The sequence below is a fragment of the Chiloscyllium plagiosum genome, unplaced genomic scaffold (assembly GCF_037043375.1).
Source record: "Chiloscyllium plagiosum isolate Xiang-an unplaced genomic scaffold, Cpla_swu_hap1 HiC_scaffold_8, whole genome shotgun sequence".
Taxonomy (NCBI): domain Eukaryota; kingdom Metazoa; phylum Chordata; class Chondrichthyes; order Orectolobiformes; family Hemiscylliidae; genus Chiloscyllium; species Chiloscyllium plagiosum.
In genome coordinates this window covers 116455484-116476666 of record NW_028270146.1, presented here as the reverse complement: position 1 = coordinate 116476666, position 21183 = coordinate 116455484, and the positions used below count along the sequence as shown (strand labels likewise).

Below are 21183 nucleotides of genomic sequence, written 5' to 3'. Positions count from 1 at the left end.
TGGTTGGCATAGGTTGGACCGAAGAAGTCTGTTTCTGTGCTAGACATCTTTGACTGTGGGATTATAAAAGTGAACTCTGCTCTGGTTCACCTCTGGGTTCTCTGATGTCCACTTGTTCGTTATCGAGCTTCCTCAGTCTCTCATGGGTGTATTTTTGCTCTGTATAGTATTTTACTATTACTTTCACAGCTGTTTTGTAAATGAATTGAAATGTGTAGTGCTGGAAAAACACAGCAGGCCAGGCAGCATCCGAGGAGCAGGAGAATCGACGTTTCGGGCATAAGCCCTTCTTCAGGAATGTAAATGAATTGTCCACTGCTGCCCGGCTCCTGACCATATGCTGTTCCATTATCAGGTTATTTTTTTCCTCAATATCTTTGACAGTCAAGAATTTTTTTTTCCAATAAGCGAGTGCATTTTCCTTCAATTTCTGACAGTCAAATTCTGCACCATTTTCATTCCCTGTAATTCATATTGCACTCCCTGAAACATCACCTGTGTATTTCTCCTTCCACAGAAACCAGTGATCAATACCAAAGCCTTGTTGCCTGTGGAGAGGGTGATGTTTGACTTCCTTGTACTGCTGCAGTTTGTATGGTGAAGGTGCTCCCACAACGTGGTTGGGTAAGAGACATTACAGATTATTCACTCAGCGATATCGAAGAGCAGAAGATATCTGTACAAATCATCATGGTTTTAATTTCACAAAAATATTATTGAGAACTTTTGACATAAGGCTACAGATGGAAAATATTGTGTCCAGTGACCGAAACCATTGCCAAATACGCAGTTTTTCAAGAATGCCTTAAAGGAAGAAAGTAGATCTTAGAGGGTTAGAGTGGGGATTCCAGACCATGTTCCCTTGGAGTCTTTCGAAACAGTCACACAGGTGAACTCAAAAATAAACACATCATTGAGAGTCTGAACTAAAATGAATTATTGAGATATGAAAGGGTGTGTGGTGCAGGGAGATAGGAATGCTTACAGCCAGGAATAAAAACAATGGTGCAAAAGTAAATTGTTGTTGCTTATAAATGGGAGTCTTTTGATTGATCAGCAAGTTTTGGTACAAGTGAGCACTTCGGCAGTAGAGTTTTCAATATTCTTGAGATTATCGGGAGGGTGAATGTGGGATGCTGGCCAGGAGTGGCTTTAGATAATGAAATCTAGATTTAACAAAAGGAATGAATGAGAGTTTCAGCAAATGAGCTGAGACTGTGGTGAGGTCAGGTGATATCACTGAAGTCGAAATAGTGGTCTTGGAGGGGGTCTGGCCTGTCATCCTCGCCTCATGTAGCTGTTTGTCAGTTTGTGAATCAAGTTTGTAACAAGCTCAGAAGCTGAGTGGCCCTGGCAGAACCCAAACTGGGCATCGCTGAGCAGGTTACTGCTGAGCAGCTGCGTGACAGCACTGTTGATGACACCTTCCATCACTTCACTGCTGAGCGAGTGTCGACTGATGGAGGGGAATTGGCTGAGTTGGATCTGCCCTGTGTTTTTGTGTTGGAACATTCCTGAGCAATGTTCCACAAAGTCGGTAGGTGCCGGTGCTGGAGCAGTACTTGGCTTGGTGGGCAGCAGGTTCTGCAGCACAGCCAACAGTATTATTGCCAGAATATTGGCAGGGCCCCTAGCCTTTATACTATTTATCCGTTTCTTGATCTGATTTGAAATGAGTTTTCAACCAAGTCGATTCATATCTGTGATGTCAGGGACCAATGGAATAGGCTCATCCACTTGGCACTGCTGGCTGAAACTCGCTGCTAATGCTGTCCTCTTATCTGTTGCATGAATGTGTGTGACGTCCCTCCATCAGTAAGGCAGGGGATATCTGTGATACTTCCTCCAGTGAGTTGTTTAATTGTCCATCACTATTCTTGACTAGGTGTGGCACAACTGCAGAACTCTGATCTAATCCATTGGTTATGGGATCACTTAGTTCTATTTGGTGTTGCTTGTGCTGTTTGGCATGCAGGTTTGGTAGCTGCACCAGGTTGGCACCTCATTTTTAGGTATGCCTGGTACTGCTGGCATGCCCTCCTACATTCACCATTGAACCAGGGTTGATTCCCCTGGCTTGATGTTAATGGTTGAGTGGGGGATATCAGGCCATGAGATTTCAGATTGGACTGAAGTACAGTTCTGCTGCTGTTGGCCCACAGTGAGGAAGTTGCAGGGTCAAGAGGGCTGATTGTGTGGTTGTATTTGCTAGTGTATTGGTAGATGTAATGTGGTCCATCCAGTTTCATTCCTTTGTTGAGACTGTGCAGTGATTAATACAATGAGTGATTTGATGGGCCACTGTCGGGTTTCTTTCCCTCAAGGACATTGTCAATGGCAGATAAACATCCCCAATGGTTCCATGGCAAACAGTAGATTCTTCATTCCAGTTATTATTTTCTTGACTTCAGAGCCACCCTCAACCAATTTGGGATTCAAACCTGAACTTCAGTTATATATTTTAATATTCTTGATAAATGATAAATACGACAGGTTTGTCCACTTATTTTTAGAATCACTATCACAGGTTGTGTTTATTGTTTTGGAAATAAATAAATGTCCATTATCCTGCCTCCTCCATCCTCCCCTCCAACAACAAGAGTGAGGAGCACATGGAGTTTCTCTGTCAATAACATTGAGACAATCCGATCAGCTGCCTCTGCTTCTTCGCTCCCTCTCCACTAGCCCATCGGGCCAAACTGCCTCACAAGGGTGCTCCTCATTTTAGTCCTAAACTTGCATTTCCTAGAGTCTCTTGTCAAGCTTTATTAGAGGTCATCTTGAACATTTACCCTAGTGTAGCTAAATCATGGACATTCCAAATCTCTGTCTCATCCTCCTGCTTGTCACCGCCCTCCCCACCCTTGCAATTCACAGATATTGTCCCATGATCTGTCTGTCTGTCTTTTCTCGTTATGTCCTTCTCTCCCATTTTGCTAAAACCTCATATTTGACCTCACCATCATTGGAAAATCCTGCTCCATCTCCACTCTCCCTTTCCTTTCTGAATTCATTGTATTTGGTGTCCCTCCAGGATCTATCCTTGGTCCGTCCTGTTTCTGACCTACATACTGCCAGGAGGTAACATCGCCCAAAAGCACTGTGTTAGGTTTCACATGTACACTGACAATGTCCAGCTCTCCCTCCCCATCATCCGTCTCCATTACTCCACTATTACTCAGTTATCAAACTGCTTACCACGCATCGATTAGCTGCAATTCACTCCAATGAAACACTGTAATTGTTAAACCCATTGCCTTCAGTTGCTATTCCAAATTCATTTCCCTTACTGCTGTGTCCCTCCCTCTCACTGGGAAGTGTCTGAGGCAGAACTACATTCTTCACAATATTGCTTTCATATCTGACCCCAAGGTGACCTTCTGATCGGACATCTACACAATCAGAAACCACGAATTCCAATCTCTAAAACGTTGCTTGTCTCCTTCTCACCCCAGCTCCATTGCTACTGAAACCCTAACCTGTGTCGGTGTTGCCTTTAACTTGACAAATCTGAAACAGAACCCTTGATTCCGCGACTGACCCACAATCTGGTTCAAGACTCACCCGTAATGGGACACACCCTCTCCATATTTACCCTGTCAAACCTCGACAGAATCCTGTATTTTTCAAAGAGATCACCTCTCATTCTTCCAAAGTCCAGTGAGTAGATTCCCAACTTATTCAGCCTTTGCTTACAGGATAATCCCTTCAAAACAGTGATCATCCCAATGGATCTTCTCTGAAATGCCTCCAATAAACTGCTCTATTTTATTAACTAAAGCGACCAAATCTGTTCATGTTACTCCAGATGTGGTCTCACTCGCCATTTGTTTAGTTGTCCTAAGGTATATACTCCAAACTCTTATTTGGCAAACTCTTTGAAATAAGGGACAGCATTCCATTCCCCTTCCTGATCCAATGTTGTAATTGTGTGCTAGCTTTCTGTGTTTCCTGCTCATTTTCCCCCAGTCCCTTTGTGGTGCAGCTTTCTACAGTTTATCCCAAGTTATACTCTATTTGCTAACTTGTTGCCCACGTTTCCTGTGACTATCTCTCTGTAAGATGTTTATAATCCTTTTGGAACTTTCCTGTTATGCCTTTTCTCTGAGATTTCCCCCCTCATTATTCGAAACATGTACTGTGAGCACTGGGCAGTGGGAAGCATGCGCAGTTGCTATCTTTCAGGGATACTCTGTTTCATGACTGGGAGGAGCTTGCTGCCCATTGGTCAGAATGGAGACATCTTGCCCATCGAGCTGCATGAGCCTTTCACACCCCAAGTCTTATTGAGGAGGCACAGCGGCAGAACGGAAGGAAAGAAAAGGAAGCAAATCCTGCTCTCCATATCTCACTGAATCTTGGGACATTCTGTCCCATGTTCAGTCACATGAAGTCCCAAGGTGGAAACTCATAGAAACCCACATAGATTTGCCCTTGAAGTGCCTGCTAACCTCCACCAGGGGTAATGTGTACAGTCATCCTGGGCCAGGAGGAGGGGATTGTATGAGTTTCAAACTCGAACTGACAGTGACGGATTTTATAAACTTGTATTACAGGCAGATATTCAGATGGTAATCTCAGTCATTGTAACGCCAAACTCTGACAGAATTACTCCATTCATCAGGACCTGGATATTCATATTGTGTGAGAGTATTGTGTTCCAGATCAATCCCATTTGCTGCAGAAAAGTTCTCCTTTGAATCAAACCATCCTCTCAATAGATCTTCCCAAATCTTCAACATGTGTCCTGTAATCCTTGTGTAATGAGCTGATGGGTGTAAGGTTTATTATTATAACGTGTAACTTTTGTAAACCGCTCTGTCACAGCTCCCCGAATTTCCTTTGCTACAAGGAGAACAATCTCAGTTTTTCCAAACTGCTGATTCCCCAATGTCTGTTTGCTCTCTATAAGGTACACATCAGGGTTGTGTTGGAACATTCTCCACTTGCCTGCATCAGTGCACTCCCCCCCCCGCCCCCCCCCCCCTCCCCCCCCCCCCCCCCCCCCTCCCAATAATATTAAAGAAAGTGAACATCCTCAGGATAAAGCACTGTGCCCGAGTGGTTTCCCATCCACCACCTTCAGCATTCCCTTTCCCCACCCTCAAGGCACAGTGGCATCACTGTGTAAAAGATCAAGTCAGTATTGTCCATCCGACATAGGACTGCTCTCTCATTAGAGAGAGATGTCTGGTAGTGGTTAACCTGAATATTACCACAGCTCAAGCAAGGGGAGAGGTTGAAAAGGAGAGTCCATTAATTGTGGATGGTTATTCTTGATATGTATTAGCAACACACATTGCACATGAACAATTAATGTTAAAAAAGCCCCACAAATTCTGCAACTAAAATCCCCCATTCCTTGATCCATCCTGGTTCGCACAGACCCAGCTGCTCTGAACCCTGTGGGTGATAGCATAGAGCAACAGTTGCACTAAACCTCACTGTCTGGAAGAGAGTGAGAGACAGAAATCTCGATGGCATTTACAATCTATTTAGGAACACACTTGCAAGGCCAAGGCTGACAGGTCTATGGGCTCTGTGCTGGAAAATGGGATTAAAATAGTTAGCTGGGAGATTTCTTTACAGCAGAAACCCAATGGACCACAAAACCGTTTTCTGTCATGTAGACCACAGACGCATAATATAGGAATATGACAAGCCACAATAGAAACCAGGTCAGAGAAGGTGATATTAGAATAGATGATACGTGATTGATTAATGTTTTTTGGAGGAAAATGTGACAGAGGTTAAGCGGGACATTGTGGAGCTCTGGGTGCAGGAATCTGAAGTAAAAATGGGTTATCCTGAAGGCTGGAATTAAAGAAAGGCACATCACAGAGATTTGTGAGGGCGGACATGATTAAAGATAGAGAGGGTGTTGAGACTGGAGGAGATTAGAGATTGGAGGATGTTGCAGAGATTGAGATGTTTTTGATGCAGAGATAGTGATAGTTCTGAGGCTAGAGAGGAATTATTGAGATAAGGATGAGTTGTTAGCTTTCCCAACACTACCTCTTTACTGATAAATGATTGTTTCTCTGTCCTCATCTGCCATTGCCTCCATAGGCCTGCGACAATGAGAGTACACAGACAGTATATTCCTGTTAAGGCCAAGGCTGGGAGGCATCGAGAATGCTGCATGACCTGCGAAATTGAGGCTCTGGTCAAGAAAATGAAGGAAGGATATGGCAGGTACAGACCACTGTGTGAATCCCTAGAGGACTATAAGGGCAGTAGGAATATACTCGCGGGAAACCAGGAGGCAAAAAAGGGGACATGAGATAGCTTTGGGAAATAGGTTTAAGGAGAATCCAAAGAGATTCTACAAATACACTAAAGACAAAAGAATAACTAGGCAGAGAATAGCGACCCTTAAAGATCAACAAGACTGTCTATGGAACAGCAGGAGGTGGGAGAGATTCTGTTAGTATTTCATGTCAGTTTTTACTGAAAGGGGATATGGATGTTAGAGAAGTTGGAAAAATAAATAGTGATAACTTGGCAAGTGTACATATTACAGAGGAGGAGGTACTGGATGTCTTAAAATGCATAAAGGTGGATAAATCCCTGGAATCTGATCAGGTGTATCCCAGAGCTTTGTGGGTAATTAGGGAAGCTTTTGCTGGGCCCCTCACTGCAATATTTGTATCATCGATCACCACAGGTGAGGTGCTGGAAGACTGGTGCCATTATTTGAGAAAGGTGGTAAGGAAAAGCCAGGGAACTATAGACCAGTGAGCCTGAAGTCAGTGGAAGAGAAGTTGTTGGAAGGGATTCTCAGGGACAGGATTTACATGTCATTGGAAAAGCAAGAAATGATGAGGGAGAGTCAGCATGGCTTTGTGCACTGAAATCATTAACTTGGACTTGAGAAAGACACAAGGTTTCACATAACACATTGGTTAGCAGGTTCAACACCATAGAATTCTGGCGGAACTAGCTGTTTCGATACGGAATTGGCTGGAAGGTCAAAGAGTCATAGATGGACAGCACAGAAACAGAGACCCGTCAGTCCAACCAGTACATGCTCATCAGATATCCCAATGCAATCTAGTCCCACCTGTCAGCACCCGGCCCATATCCTTCGTATTCATATACACATGAAGATGCCTTTTAAATGTTGCAATCGTAATGGCCTCCAACACTTCCTCTGGCAGCTCATTCCATACACGTACCACCCCACTATCTCTGCATCAAAAACATCTCAATCTCTGTGTGAAAACGTTGTCTCTCAAGTCTCTTTAAAGTCTTTCCCCTCGTACCATAAACCTATGCCCTCTAGTGCTGGGATCTTCCACGACAGGGAAAATACTTTGTCTATTTATCCTATCCATACACCTCATGTTTTTATATACATAGATAAGATCACCTCTCAGCCTCTGACGCTGCAGGGAAAACAGCCCCAGTCTATTCAACCTCTATTCAACCCCCAGCCTAGCTCAAATCCTCCAACCCTGGCAACGTTCTTGTAAATCTTTTCTGAACCCTTTCAAGTGTCACAACATCCTTCCAATAGGAGGGAGATCAGATTTGTACGCAGCGTTCCAAAAGTGGCCTAACCAATGTCCTATACAGCTGCAACATGATCTCATAACTCCTGTACTCAATGCTTTGTCCGATAAAGGAAAGCATACCACATGCCGCTTTCACTATCCTATCTACCTGCACTCCAAGGTTTCTTTGTTCAGTAACACTCCTCAGGACCTTACCATTAAGTGTATAAGTCCTGCTAAGATTTGCTTTCCCAAAATGCCACTCCTCAGCTCATTCACCCATCTGATCAAGATCCCATTGTACTCTGAGGTAATCTTTTTCACTGTCCACTACACCTCCAGTTTTGGTGTCATCTCACTAACTATACCTCCTATGTTCACATCCAAGTCATTGATATAAATGACGAAAGGTAGTGGATCCAGCAGTGATCATTGTAACACTCCACTAGTCACAGGTCTCCAGTCTGAAAAGCAACCCTCCATCACCACCCTCTGTCTTCTGCCTTTGAGCCAGTTCTGTATCCAAATGGTTAGTTCTCCCTGTATTCCATGAGCTCTAACCTTGCTGAGCAGTCAGTGTCATAGTGGAGGGTGCTTTTTGGACTGGAAGCCTGTGATGAGCAATATGCTGTCAGGCTGGGTGCTGTGTCCACTGCTTTTTGCCAATTATATAAATGATTTCTATGTGAATAGAGGAGCTATGGTGAGTAAGTTTACAATAGACACCAAAATTGGAGGTGCAATGGACAGCAAAGTTACCTGAGAGTACAATGAGACTCCGATCAAATGGGCTGAGGAGTGGCAGATGAAGTTTAATTTCAATATATGTGAGTTTCTGCATTTTGGAAAAGCAAATTAGGGTGGGACGTATACACTTAATGGGACTGTCCTGGGGAGTGTTACTGAACAAAGACACCTTGGAGTGCAGTTTCATTGTTCCTTGAAAGTGGAATCATAGGTAGACAGGGTAGTGGAGAAAGTGTTTGGTGTACTTGCCTTTATTGGTCTGTGCATTGAGTACAGGAGTTGTGACGACATTTTGCGGCTGTACAGGACATTCATTCAACCACTTCTGGAATTCTGCTTTCAGTCCTGGTCTCCCTGCTATTGGAATGATATTGTGAAACTTGAAAGGATTCAGAAAAGATGCTAAGATGTTGCCAGGGTTGAGGGATTGACCTATAGGGAGAGGCTGAATAGACTGAGGCTGTTTTCACTGGAGAATCGGATGCTGAGAGGTGACCATAGAGGTTGATAAAATCGTTAGGGGCATGGATAGGATAAACAGCCAGGGTCTTATTCCTGTTTAGGTGAGTCCAAAACTAGAAAGCACAGGCGTGAGGGAAAAGATTGAAAAGGATTATTAGGTGCAAAGTTTCAAGCTGAACGTGGTATGTGTATGGAATAAGCTGCCAGAGAAAGTGTGGAGGCTGGTACAGTTACAACATTTAAAAGGCATCTCATTGGATATGTGATTGGGAAAGGTTTAGACGGCTATGGGCCAAGTGCTGGCATACGGGACGAGATTCATTGAGGATATCTGGTCGGCATGGACAAGTTGGACTGAAGGGTCTGTTTCTGTGCTGTACATCTCTATGGCACTAATAAATTAAAATTAAGATAGGTTTCTCTTTTATGGAGCGTTAGCAGAAGGTCAGACAATTCTCCTTGGAGCTGAGAAGGTTAAGCAGTGATTTCATCTAGGAGTTGATTTGTTTCCAGGGTATTTCATTTACAGAGAGACAGAGTGAGAAATTTTTAACGTCACAATTTTTAGTAACTATTTTCAGGGAACTGGCAAATAATGCAAAGAAAAATGTGAAGATTATTTCACTCACTAAGTTCTGAGCATCTGGGACATTTTGAAAGACAGCTGGATGCAGATTCAGTAGTTATTGTCAAAACAAATTTGAAATTTAACATTTTTAAGGAAGGATTTGGAGGGCTATGTCCAAATGGGAGGTAAGTTGGGACTGACTGGCAACATCTCCAGTGGGAGAGAGTACAGCCCCAATGGGCGGAATATCCCCCAGCCCCTGTGCTCTGTGATACTGACCCATTCACTGTGAATGATGTAGCTCATCACAGGGCAGAGCTATAGAGATGTACAGCATGAAAATAAACGCTTTGGTTAAACTGGTCCATGCTGACCAGATATCCCAACCAAATCTAGACCCATTTTCCAACACTTGGCACATATATCTCTGCACCCTTCCTATTCATATACCCATCCTGATGCCAAATGGTATAATTGTACCAACATCCTTCACTTCCTGACAGAAGATTCCATATATGCACCAACCTCAGTGGGAAAAAAAATTGCCCCTCAAATCCATTTTAAATTCTTCCCCTCTCATTTTAAACCCATGCCCTCTCATTCTGGACTCCCCCACCCCAGGGAAACGACCTTGTCTATTTATCCTACCCATACCCCTCATGATTTTATAAACCTCTGAGGTCACCCCTCAGCCTTTGATGCACCTGGGAGGATCCCACCACTCAAGTCACAATGGGGCCTGGCTGATTGACACAGCTTCAGACCAATAGGAGAGTTGGTGTGATCCTCCAGCCAATGGGAGTGAATGAGGGGTGGGTTCAGCAGGCCAACACATGATCATCAGCTTTGCAGGCGCAGTGTCACTGTGAGGGAAGACTCAGTGAGTGTGAAGGGAGCGGGAGAGACAGCAGAGACTGGGAGAGAGATGGAGTTAGTGTGGACTGGGAAGGTTGATAAACACTTTCAGTCTGCTGGACCTGAATTAGATACTCCGGGTAAATTAGAACCAAAAGAACTGCGGATGCTGTAAATCACACATAACAACCAGAAGGTACTGGAAAAGCTCAGCAGATCTGGCAGCATTTGTGAAGAGAAATCGGTTCGCATTTTCGATCCAGTGACGCTTCCTCAGGAATTGATGTTACTGAGAAAAAAATGTCGGTTTTAAGCAGAAGGTAGGGGTTAAGGAGTAAATGATAGGTGGGGATAGAGTCCCAAGAGAGAGATAAGTGCAGTTGGACAAAGGAGTGGATAACGATCTGAGGGGGAGGGTGAATAGCTGTTTATGGGGACTGTTAGTAGCTAACCATAGGTAATGTGTAATGGAAGGCTACATAATTGGAAGGCTACGTAATAACAAGGCCTGGTATGTGGGGTAGGGGGCAAAGACACTAGGACGTGGGAGAGTTCAGGACCTAAAATTATTGAATTTGATGTTAAAGCCAGAGGATTGCAGGGTCCCCGAGTGAGAGATGAGGTGTTGTTATTCCAGCTTATGTTAAAGTGTGGCGCTGGAAAAGCACAGCAGGTCAGGCAGCATCCAAGGAGCAGGAGAATCGATGTATTGGGCATGTCAGCACTTCATCAGAAATGTCGGTGGTGGAATACGGCTGAGAGATAAATAGGGAGGGGTGTTCGGGGTTGGGGGAAGGGAGCTAGGGAGGCAATAGGTGGTTGTAGATGGGGGTAGTGGTGAGAGGGTGGAATGGATAATTGGAAAGGAAGATGGACAGGTGGGACTGTTCAAAAGGGTTGTGCCGAGTTGGAGGGTTGAATCTGAGATAAGGTGGGGGAGGGGAGATAAGGAAACCTTGATGCCGTGTGGTTGAAAGTTCCCAAGGTGTCGGGTGGCTCGGATTTTGTGGTGGAGGACTTGCATGTCCTTGGCAGCGTGGTGGCGGGTGGTGGGGGTGGGGGGCGGGTAGCTGAAGTGGTCGGCCACAGGGCGATGGGGTTGGTTGGTGCATGTGTCCCAGAAATGTTCCCTGAAATATTCCACAATTTGGCGTCCTGAGAGCAAAGGACACAATCGGTGAGGTGTTTGGGTGGGCAGGGAAATCTATGTCTGGATGTGGGAGGATCCTGTGGTGCCTTGGATGGAGGTGAGAGGAAGGTGTGGGCACAGGTTTTCCACCTCTTGCAGTGACAAGCGAAGGTGCCTGGAGTGGAGGATGGGTTGGTGGGGAGCGTGATCTAACGTGGAAGTCACAGAGGGTATGGTCTCTGTGGAATGCTGAAAGGGGTGGGGAGGGAAATATGTCTCAGGTGGTTGGATCTGATGGTGCAAATAGCAGAGGATGATGCGTTGTATCTGGGTGGAAGGTGAGGATGGTGGGATTCCATCTTTGTTGCATTTAGAGGGGTGGGTTCAAGGGCAGTGGTGTGGGAAGTAGAGGAGATACACTGGAGGGCATTGTTGACCGTGTGAGGGGAAATTGCAGTCCTTGAAATAGGAAGCCATTTGGTATGTTCTGAAGTGTTCTTCCAGCTTGCATCAAGCTTCACTGGAACACCGCAGTAAGCATGAGACAGAGATGTTGGACAGGGAACAGTCTTGTGTGTTAAAGAGCAGGCAACTGGAAGCTCAGCGTCTTTTTTGCGGCACAGTGTAGATCATCAGACACCATTTCCACCATCGTCACTGAGATGCTAGAAGGTTCCTGTCTCCTCCATTAACAGCTTTCCAACTTCCCACTCCTTTGTCTTTCCAAATGTTCCTGTCTCTCTTTGGGCTCTGTCTCCACCTATTAGTTACTCTTTAACCCCTATCTCCTGCAGTCCAAAGATGTGTAGGTCAAGTGAATTAGCCCAGCTAAATTTCCCGTAGTGTTCTGGGATGTGCATTAGTCTGGGCAAATGGAGAGTAATAGGATAGGGGAATGGGTCTGGGTGGGATTAACTTCGGAGAGTGGGTGTGGAATTGTTGTGCCGAAGGGCCTGTTTCCTGAAGGGATTCTAGTTTTCCCAGCTGTCATCGGTTCTGAGGACGGGGCATTGGACCCATGATGACCCTTGGTGTGTGCAGGAGGCGGAAAGGGGAGAGTGGCAGCAGAAACCGGATGAAATGTATCAGTGAAGACTGGGAGGGTTTAGTTACACTCTGTGCAGGTCGTTAGTCTGAATTAGAAACTCTTGGTCCCACATTTGCAGCAAAGGGGAAGATAGCTTGGGCTTCAGGCAGTGAGAGGACCTGGGTTATGGCTGCCATCTTTACTTGGGGTAAGGTACCACAAGGAGCATGCACGTGTCCTCTCCCTGGGTGGGGGGGGGGGTGATTTGAAGAGGAGCATTTACACATCAAACATATACCAAGAGAAGTGTTTGCCTTCACTACTCATCTTGCACTGACTATGAGCTTTGTTTTGTGAATTCATTTTATAGGATATTAATTGAGAATAATTGAGACTGGGATGTCAAAAAACAAGTTTCTATAGTTAGCGGAGTCATCAGGATCTGAACATCATTGGCATTAAACTGTGGAACGAGAAAGGTTTGTCTGTTCTGTCTGTGGGAAATTATCTTCAATATTTTTGTCAAGCCAAAAGCAGAAAGATGTTCAAGTCCATGGTTGGATCACCCTTGGGGTATGTGTTTAACTCTTGGCCCTGCAGCTGTGGAAGGAGGTATTGGCCTGAGAGAGAGCACAGATTTATCCAAATTACACCTCATCTTTTTGCAGGATCTGTCAGATTTAGTCACAATCATCCACTTTATAATGTTAATCTGTAAACTCCCTACTTCCAATTCTCTGCAAATTTCTCATTGAAATTCCTTGTGGACTCAAATTCCAGCACCATTTCAGGTGGAACATTCCAGATTCTGACAACTGTCTCTTCATTCAGAAACTGCTGAAGTCCATTTTAACTCTGGGGTTACAAAGGGCTGAATTGAAAGATGCAATACTGGTCCTGAGCTCCCATTGAGGTGCATTGGAACAGTACAGGAGGCTGAGGGAAGTGTAGGTGTGAGCAGACAATGAAAATGGCAGGGCTGCACTAAGACTGCTGTTTGGCTCAATGAGAGTGTTTTAGAGTTGGGTGTAAATAGTGAGGTGAGACATGGAGAAGGTGAACTAAAACTGAGTTTCAGCTTCAGGCCTTTCAGAAGTTCACAGTCCCAATGGGAATAGCCAATTTGTCAGTAATACCTGCGGAGTATTTAAGTTTTTAAAGTATGAAATATCAGCTTAAGTAAATTTTTTTTATTATAATAGACATGTTTAAAGTGAAGGAAGGTTGCTAACTCATTTAAATTCTCTTAATGGGAGTAACTAGATGAATATAGAGAGATGTTGTGACAGGGCACCTCAGAGCCGTGGTGTGGTCCTCTTGTACAATGTGGGAAATAAGGGCCGCTTCCAGTGTCCCTCACGGCTATGTGTGCAGGAAGGGTTCCCATCTGCAGTTATTGGGAAACTGCTTTTCAGAGTTGGAGTTGTGAGTAGACTCACTGTGGAGCATCTGCGACACTGAGAATGTTATGGACAGCACGTTTAGTGAGTCCGTGACACTGCAGGCAAGAGTTACACAGGCAGAAAGGGAATGGATGACCATCAGATCAAGTAAAAGGCTCAGGAAGGGAGTGCAGGAATCCCCAGTGGTCATCCCCTTCTCAAACAGATACTGTATACTGCCTGGGACTCTGTAAGGGTGGGAATGGGTGGGGTGGCTTCTCGGGAAATCAGCAACAGCCAGGTTCATGACACCACACAGAGCTCTGCTACACAGAGCGGGAGTAAAGAGAGGAAACACGGCTATAGTGACAGGGGATTCAATGGTCAGGGTTAGGGCGGGCACTGTTGTGGCCACAGACATGAATCCAGGATGGTACGTTACCTCCTGGAGCTAGGATCCGCGATATCATGGAGCGGCTGCAGGACATTCTGGAGCTGGAGGGTAAAGTCAGTGGTTGTGGAACACATAGATACCAATGACATTGCTAAACAAAGGGATGAAGGCCTGAAAGCTGGATATAGGGAGATCAGGGATGCATTAAAATGTCGCTCCTGAAATGCAATAACGCGAGACTTGCACCCAGTGCTATGTGCTAGTGAGAGCATGAATAAGAGGGCAGATCAGCTGGATATGTGGCTGGGGAAATGGTGTACCAAAGAAGGCCTTAGATTCTTCAGGCACTGGGACTGTTTCTGGGTGGGACCTGTACCAGCCTGAGCGGTTACACCTGGGCAGAGCTGGGAGAAATCCCATTGGTGAGGTTGTAACTAGTCTGGCAGGGGGATGGAAATTAAAGTGTAGGCTTAGATGGGTCAGATTCAGGTCAGGAATGGGAGGTAGAATATGAGTGATGTCGCCAGTAGCTCAGAAAGCCAAAGGAAAGGAGGATTAAACGAAGATTGAGTCCCTGTTCATCCATCAGTCCTGACATCCCAGGAATCAGAGTCAACAAAATATGGAGTTGTTCATTTCTCTGTCTCTACGTGCTTCAGCAAAATGGTGGAAATCTGTAATAAAACCAAAACGTGCTGGAGATCCTCAGCAGGTCTGGCAGCATCTGAAATGGTGACAGATGCAGGAAACACTGCAGCCCTGAAGAAGTCACACCAAGCACTATAATATCAGTTACACGCTGAGTGCCAGGACGTGGGACTAGAGTAAATAGGAGCTTGATAATCAGCATGAATACGATGGGGTTGGAAAGTTGATGTTTCTGGTCAGGACTATTCATTGGGACTGACAAAGGGTCCTGACCAAATCATCAACCTTTCTGCTCCTCTGATGCTGCCTGACCTGCTGAGCTTTTTCAGATCCACATTGTATAGACCCTGACTTCCAGGATCTGCAACCCTCAACTATCTTCACATCCCAGGAGTCAGGCTGGTGACCCTCCTTTACTCTCTCTTAATAACCTGGATAGCTCCCCTTGGGAAAGGGGAACAAAGGTACACACAGTACTCCAGATGTGGTCTCACCAAGACCCTTCCAGAAAGGGATCCCTGCTCCTGTACTCGAATCCTCTCACTAGGAAGATCACACATCATTTACATTCTCCACTGCTTCCCACTCCTGTCTGCTTCTGAGAAAAAGGAATATTGGAGAAATACGGAATAAAATGGGGTCACAGTCTCTGGTATAAAACTGTTGAATACAATGCCTCCATCTTCTCCATATTGGTCATCAAGCACACATGCCTGGTGTGATCATCTAAACACTTCTTCAAGGCTGCAGTGTTTCCTGCCTCTGTCACCATTTCAGATGCTGCCAGACCTGCTGAGGATCTCCAGCAATTTCTGTTTTCTCTGATGTAGAATACTGAAAGGGGGGATTTGCAGTTGAGAAATTCAAATTGAACTTCATGTTACTGGATCCGTGCCGATCTGAATATCATTGGCCTTTTCATCTGGATGGAAAGGTGTGCATTCTGTCTGTGGGCGAATATTTCAAATGTCAGTGTGGCTGGAAAAAAGTACTGAGACAGCAAAGTCCGTGTTAGCGTGATGACTGTAGAGAGAGATTTCATTGGTTTTTGAAAGTCTAAAAAATCATGGCACATTTCCCAGGAACAGTTAAGCCACAGATTGGTTTTGTATGAGGGCAATTTACCATGAAACCAGAAAGACAAAAGGATTCCTGCATCATGGAAAAAGCTATGAAAATGGGATTGTTGTAACGGAGTGAATTATCGATCATGGATTGTAATCCATTGGCGTTGTCACGTCGGTTCCAGCACCGTGGGGAAACACGGGAAATGTGATGAGTGCAGTGTAGGTTTCAGTTATTAAACTGGAAAGGTGCAGAAGAAATTTACAAGGATGATGCCAGGTCTCGGGGGTCTGAGTTACAGGGAGAGGTTGGACAAGTGAGGACGTTTTTGTTTAGAGCAGTGGAAACCGAGGGGGAATATTTTACAGAAGTGTATAAGATCATGAGAGGCATGGGTAAGGTGAATGCACTCAGTCTTTTTCCCAGGGAACTAAGGACTGGAGGGCATCAGTTTATGATTAGAGGAGAAAGAATAAAAGGGAAGCTGAGGGGTAAATGTTTTACACAGAGGGTGGTATGTATATGGAATGAGCTGCCAGTGAAAGTGGTTGAGGTGGGTACATTAACAACATGTAAAAGGCATTTGGACAAATACATGGATAGCAAAGGGTCAGAAGCAGATGGGCCCAGTGCAGGGAAATGGGTTTAGCGTGGATGGGCATTCTGGTTAGTATGGGCCAGTTTGGGCCAAAGCGCCTGTCTCTGCTGTAGGATTCTACAATTCGTAAGTGTATTTGCTATTTCTCCCACTAAGTCTCTTGGTATCCTGGGATGCATTCCATCAGGGCAATGAGACTTGTGTACATTTAGCTCCATTAACTTGCCCAGCTCTAACACTTTCGTGATAATGATTGTTTCTTGGTCCTCACCTTCCTCAGTCTCCTTTTTCAATTACTGGCATGTTCTTCATATCCACCACTGTGAAGACTGACTGCTGTGTACTCCTATTCCTGAACCCTGCTGGATAGGAATAACTGAGCACAGAAGTCTGAGAGGTCTTCTTTGAGTCTTTATTGATGAGACATGGCAGTTACCTGGATAGTGTACATGCAAAACACCTCCAGGCAGCATCAGGTAACTCCCCGCCTGTCCGATGTGCCGCTCCCATTCTTATACCTTTGTGGTTTGTGACTTTGAATACAGACTGTCTCTCAATGTTATCTCCATGGCAACGGCAGTTCAAAAGTCTAGTTCAGTTCAGCACTTTGTGGTTAAACCACACACTCCTCCCCCCCACACCCCCATGGCTCCCTCAAGTATCTGACAGGCGCTTCAGTTTCAGTGGGGCTTTCTATCGGGATTCTGATGTGGAGGAGCCAGGGTTGGGGTGGGGTGGACAAAGTTGAAAACCACACATCACCAGGTTATAGTCCAACAGATTTATTTGGCAGTACAAGCTTTTGGGGTGTGCTGTGATTTTTAACTTGATCAGGATTGTCCCTATGGTAACAGTTAAGTGCTTCAACAATTACAGAGGCCATATGTTCCCCAAACAATAGGTTTCCCTCTAGCAGGGTAAACTGCTATTCTGTCCCTGGGGATAGCTACTCGTCACTTTTTATCCCCAATTCCATCATGCTTTCTGTTGATCTTTGAAGTTTTTCCAATCTCCGAATTTCTCCTTGGTCTTTGCCAATTTGTATGCCTTCTATTTCAATTTGATAGACTACTTTATTTCCTTAGCAACCCATGGCAGATTGCTCCTTTTCCTACAGTCCTTCCTTTTCACTGATATATACTTTTGCTGAGAAATTTGAAAAATTGCTTTGATATTCCTCCACTGTCAACTGTCCCACAGTAAAGTCTTTGCTTCCAGTCTGCATTAGCCAACTCCTGCCTCATCCTATTGTAGTCTCCTTTGTTTAAGCACAGTATCTTGGGATTGGTTTTAATCTTCCTGCTTTCCATCTGTGTTCTAAATTCAACCAGACTTATCACAAGTCTTTTTATCAGATTAGATGGGAGGCAATGTTTCCTGGGTGTTTTGGGCTTCATTGTCAGAGACCTTGGCTTTGTAATAAAATATAAGATAGATATTCACAACAGAGTATTCTGGACACTGTGAATGTCCTACACATTCTAGAACCATAAATCACTGTCTCCCTTCAGTTTAAAACTGCAAAATCATTATCTCCTGCACGCTTCCTCACTATCTAAGTTTGGAACGCTAATCCACCTAACTATCCTGCATTTTCCAGAAATCTCCTTTGGTGAAGTTGGTGATTTTTGGATTCAGCTTTCCAGTTATTACCGTAAGAAGATAATCACTGGGCACAGGAGAGGCAATGCAGCCCTTCGAACCAGCTCCACCATTTAATACCATGATGACTGAGCTCACCTCGGTCTCAGCTGGATTTTCCCACCTGCTGTCTCTCACCCTTCAACTCATTGCAAATTAAACATCTGTATCTCTTCATTAAATTTGTTCATTGTCCTGGCATCCACTGCATTTTGAGTAGGAAATTCCACAGATTCAGAACACATTGAGATAGGTACATTCTTCTTCATGAGAATAGAATAGAGTCTCTATAATGCAGAAACAGGGTATTCATCCATCGATTCCACACCAACCCTATAATGAGCATCCCATTCAGACCCTCCCATTCCCTGTAACCCTGCATTTCCCATTGCTAATTACCTAACTGGCTCATGCATGGACCCTGTGGGCAATTTGGCATAACCAATCCACCTAACCTGCACATCTTTGGACTGTGGGAGGAAACTGGAGCACCGAACAAAACCATGCAGACATGGGGAGAATGTGCAAACTCCACACAGTTGCCTAACGCTGGAATCAAACCCAAGTCCCTGACGCTGTGAGGCAGCAGTGCTAGCCACTGAGCCACCTCTCCTTAAAATCTGCTGCCCATTATTAACCTCCCCACCCTGAAATTGGCTAAATGTATATTCCTTACGTCAGGAATCGGGGTGTCTAAGCGGATGTCTCAGTAAATCCCAGTGACAGCCCACATGTCCTGTGTGTCTGAATAGATATCCTATACACAACACCCTCCAGCCCACACTTTATTTCACTTTCCAGGGACAGGTCTCCAGGGGCTTCATGGGGACTACAACTCCCACAATCCCTGAGGCAGGGACCACACGTGTGTGGGAAAACCCAGCACTGTACATGTACAGAATGTGGGAGGGTTTTGGAGCATGTTCTTTGGGGTAGCTAGCGGAAAGCATTTCACACTGTGATTGGCTGGAGAAGGGACGCATCTGCTTGTAGTATTGATCTGTTAGGGGGGTCAAAGTGTCACTATGCCCACATGGGACCAAGTTCCATTCGCAACTTGTCATAACACTGGGAATTGACTAATGGGAAACAAGGAAGGATCTGACCCATTCTCCCAGACTGAAGGTTCCTCTTCTGTCCAGGATCTGCCACCTCCCTTTCTGTTTCCTTTTGTTTCATTCTGCTGTTACATTATTGACTTGCAGCAACTGAAGGGAAATGAAGTGAACCCAGAAAGGGTGCAGAGTCTAACCAGGGACGGGAAGTGGTGGCATGGATCTGTTTATCAGTAACATTCATGAGAATGTGGAGGGTGTACATTGGGGGTAGCAGAGTCAGAATGATGGGAGAGTGTAAGTGGGCTGGAGGGTTACAGTATTGGGGGAAGAAAGGGGAAAAAGATTTTCCAGAGAAACGAGAATTGTCTGTTCTGAATTTCTAATCTGTACATATTCCTTTATACAGGGTGCTAGATGGTGAAGATTTGCAGACTGAAATCTCAAAATCATGTGCCGATCGTGATAAAGTTACCCAGCATTTGAAGAACCAAAGATGGAGAATCACTCGGCCAAAATCCTGCAACACTCTCCCTCCCAGCATTGTCAGTCTATCTGCGCCAAATGGACTGTGAATGGTACAAGACAGCAGCTCACTACCATCTTCTCAAGGGTAACGAGAGATGGGGAATAAATGCTGGCTGAGCCAGTGATGCCCTTATCCTGGAAACGGTTTCTATCTCGAGTTGCTGAAACCCAATTGATGTTAATGCAGGATGAAGAGGGACGCTGAGTGCATCCTCCAGGAGGCAGCACCATCACATTAACCCTGCCTACACCCACACAGTAACACAGCAACGCCACTGGAACAAAAGGCAGTGAAACCAAAGGAGGACTTAGATATAGTTCTTTGAGGTAAAGTCATGAAAGGGGATTGGAACACAGCAGGAACAGGAGACTGAGCTGGATGGTCAGCTGTTACCCCTTGAATAGTGGAGCAGGATTGAAAGGCCGAATGGCCTCCTGCTGCCATCTCCCAGGTATGTATATAGTCATGGAGCCCGGGTAGGAAGAAGTAGGCAGGGATTCTCCAGGAGATTGCACCTCCACATCAGTTTTCAGTGAGGGATGGTTTGATGGATTTTATTTAACATTTGTCTTTAACACAAGGTTTGTGAATTTGGTTTAAAGTATTGTAACTATTTATTCCACAATAAATAAAACTAAAAGAAAAGAAATGAAACTATCTGAATATAACAGTTTTTAAAAATTTCAAACGCCCTGTAAAACAAAATCCTGTCTATTCCTGGACACCATCACTTTCCAGTTACTCAAACTCCAGGGAAATATTCCCTCCCTGTCTGAACCTTTGGTTTGATTTAACTGCTTTTCAGTTCTCCTTCTGTGACCTGTGAAGTGTACTTTTTCCCCCCATTTCTCCTACCCAGAAGTGTTATCTCACTTCTGGGTAGGAGAAGCTGAGCAACCTTCCCACGTTCATCATTACGCCGTTTTGGATTTTGTTAATATATAATCACCAGCAGTAAATCACCCGTGTAACCAATTGAATATTTACAAACAAAGCCCATTACAGGCAAAGCAAACCATTACAAATGACAGAGTGGGAAGGGACCAAATCAAAGTAGAGTTAGGGGTGAGGGGGCAGCAGTGGAGATAAAGCACTGTATCCCCTATGATGCCCACCTCTATCTAAAGGCATCGAGAGCATTGATACATACCACATGCTCCTTCTCCAAGGACACCCTGCTTTATCCTCAATCATAGAATAGAATCCCAACAGTGTGGCATAAGAGAATTGGCCCATCAAACCCCACCAACCATCCAAAGAGCATCCCACCTGGAGCACTCCATCCTTGTAACACTGCATTTCCCATGACTGATCCACCTATTCTGCACAATCCTGGACACTGTGGACAATTTCGCACAACTGATCCACCTAACCCACAAATATTTGAACTGGAGCACCTGGAGGGTGCACCTGGAAACCGGAGCACCTGGAGGGGGCCCACACAATCATAGGGGAATGTGCAAACTCCACACTGGCTGTTGACCAAGGCTGGACTCCAATTTAAATCAAAACAGATGATCCCTGTGTGTTGTCACATTGCTGTTTATTGGAGACTTATTGCCCAGAGAGGCATCCTGAGATTCAGAA

General features: G+C 44.9%; 1 long non-coding RNA gene across 2 annotated transcripts; it reads left to right on the top strand.

Annotated features, from left to right (window-relative positions):
• The first annotated feature begins 223 nt into the window (after nt 1–223).
• LOC148149529 (uncharacterized) lies at nt 224–20654 on the top strand. Of its 2 annotated transcripts, XR_015757799.1 has the most exons (4): nt 224–355; nt 518–624; nt 6070–6195; nt 19477–20654. It is a non-coding gene; the product is annotated as an uncharacterized LOC148149529 (long non-coding RNA). The 2 variants fall into 2 exon arrangements; XR_015757800.1 differs by lacking the exon at nt 6070–6195.
• The last annotated feature ends 529 nt before the right edge of the window (nt 20655–21183 follow it).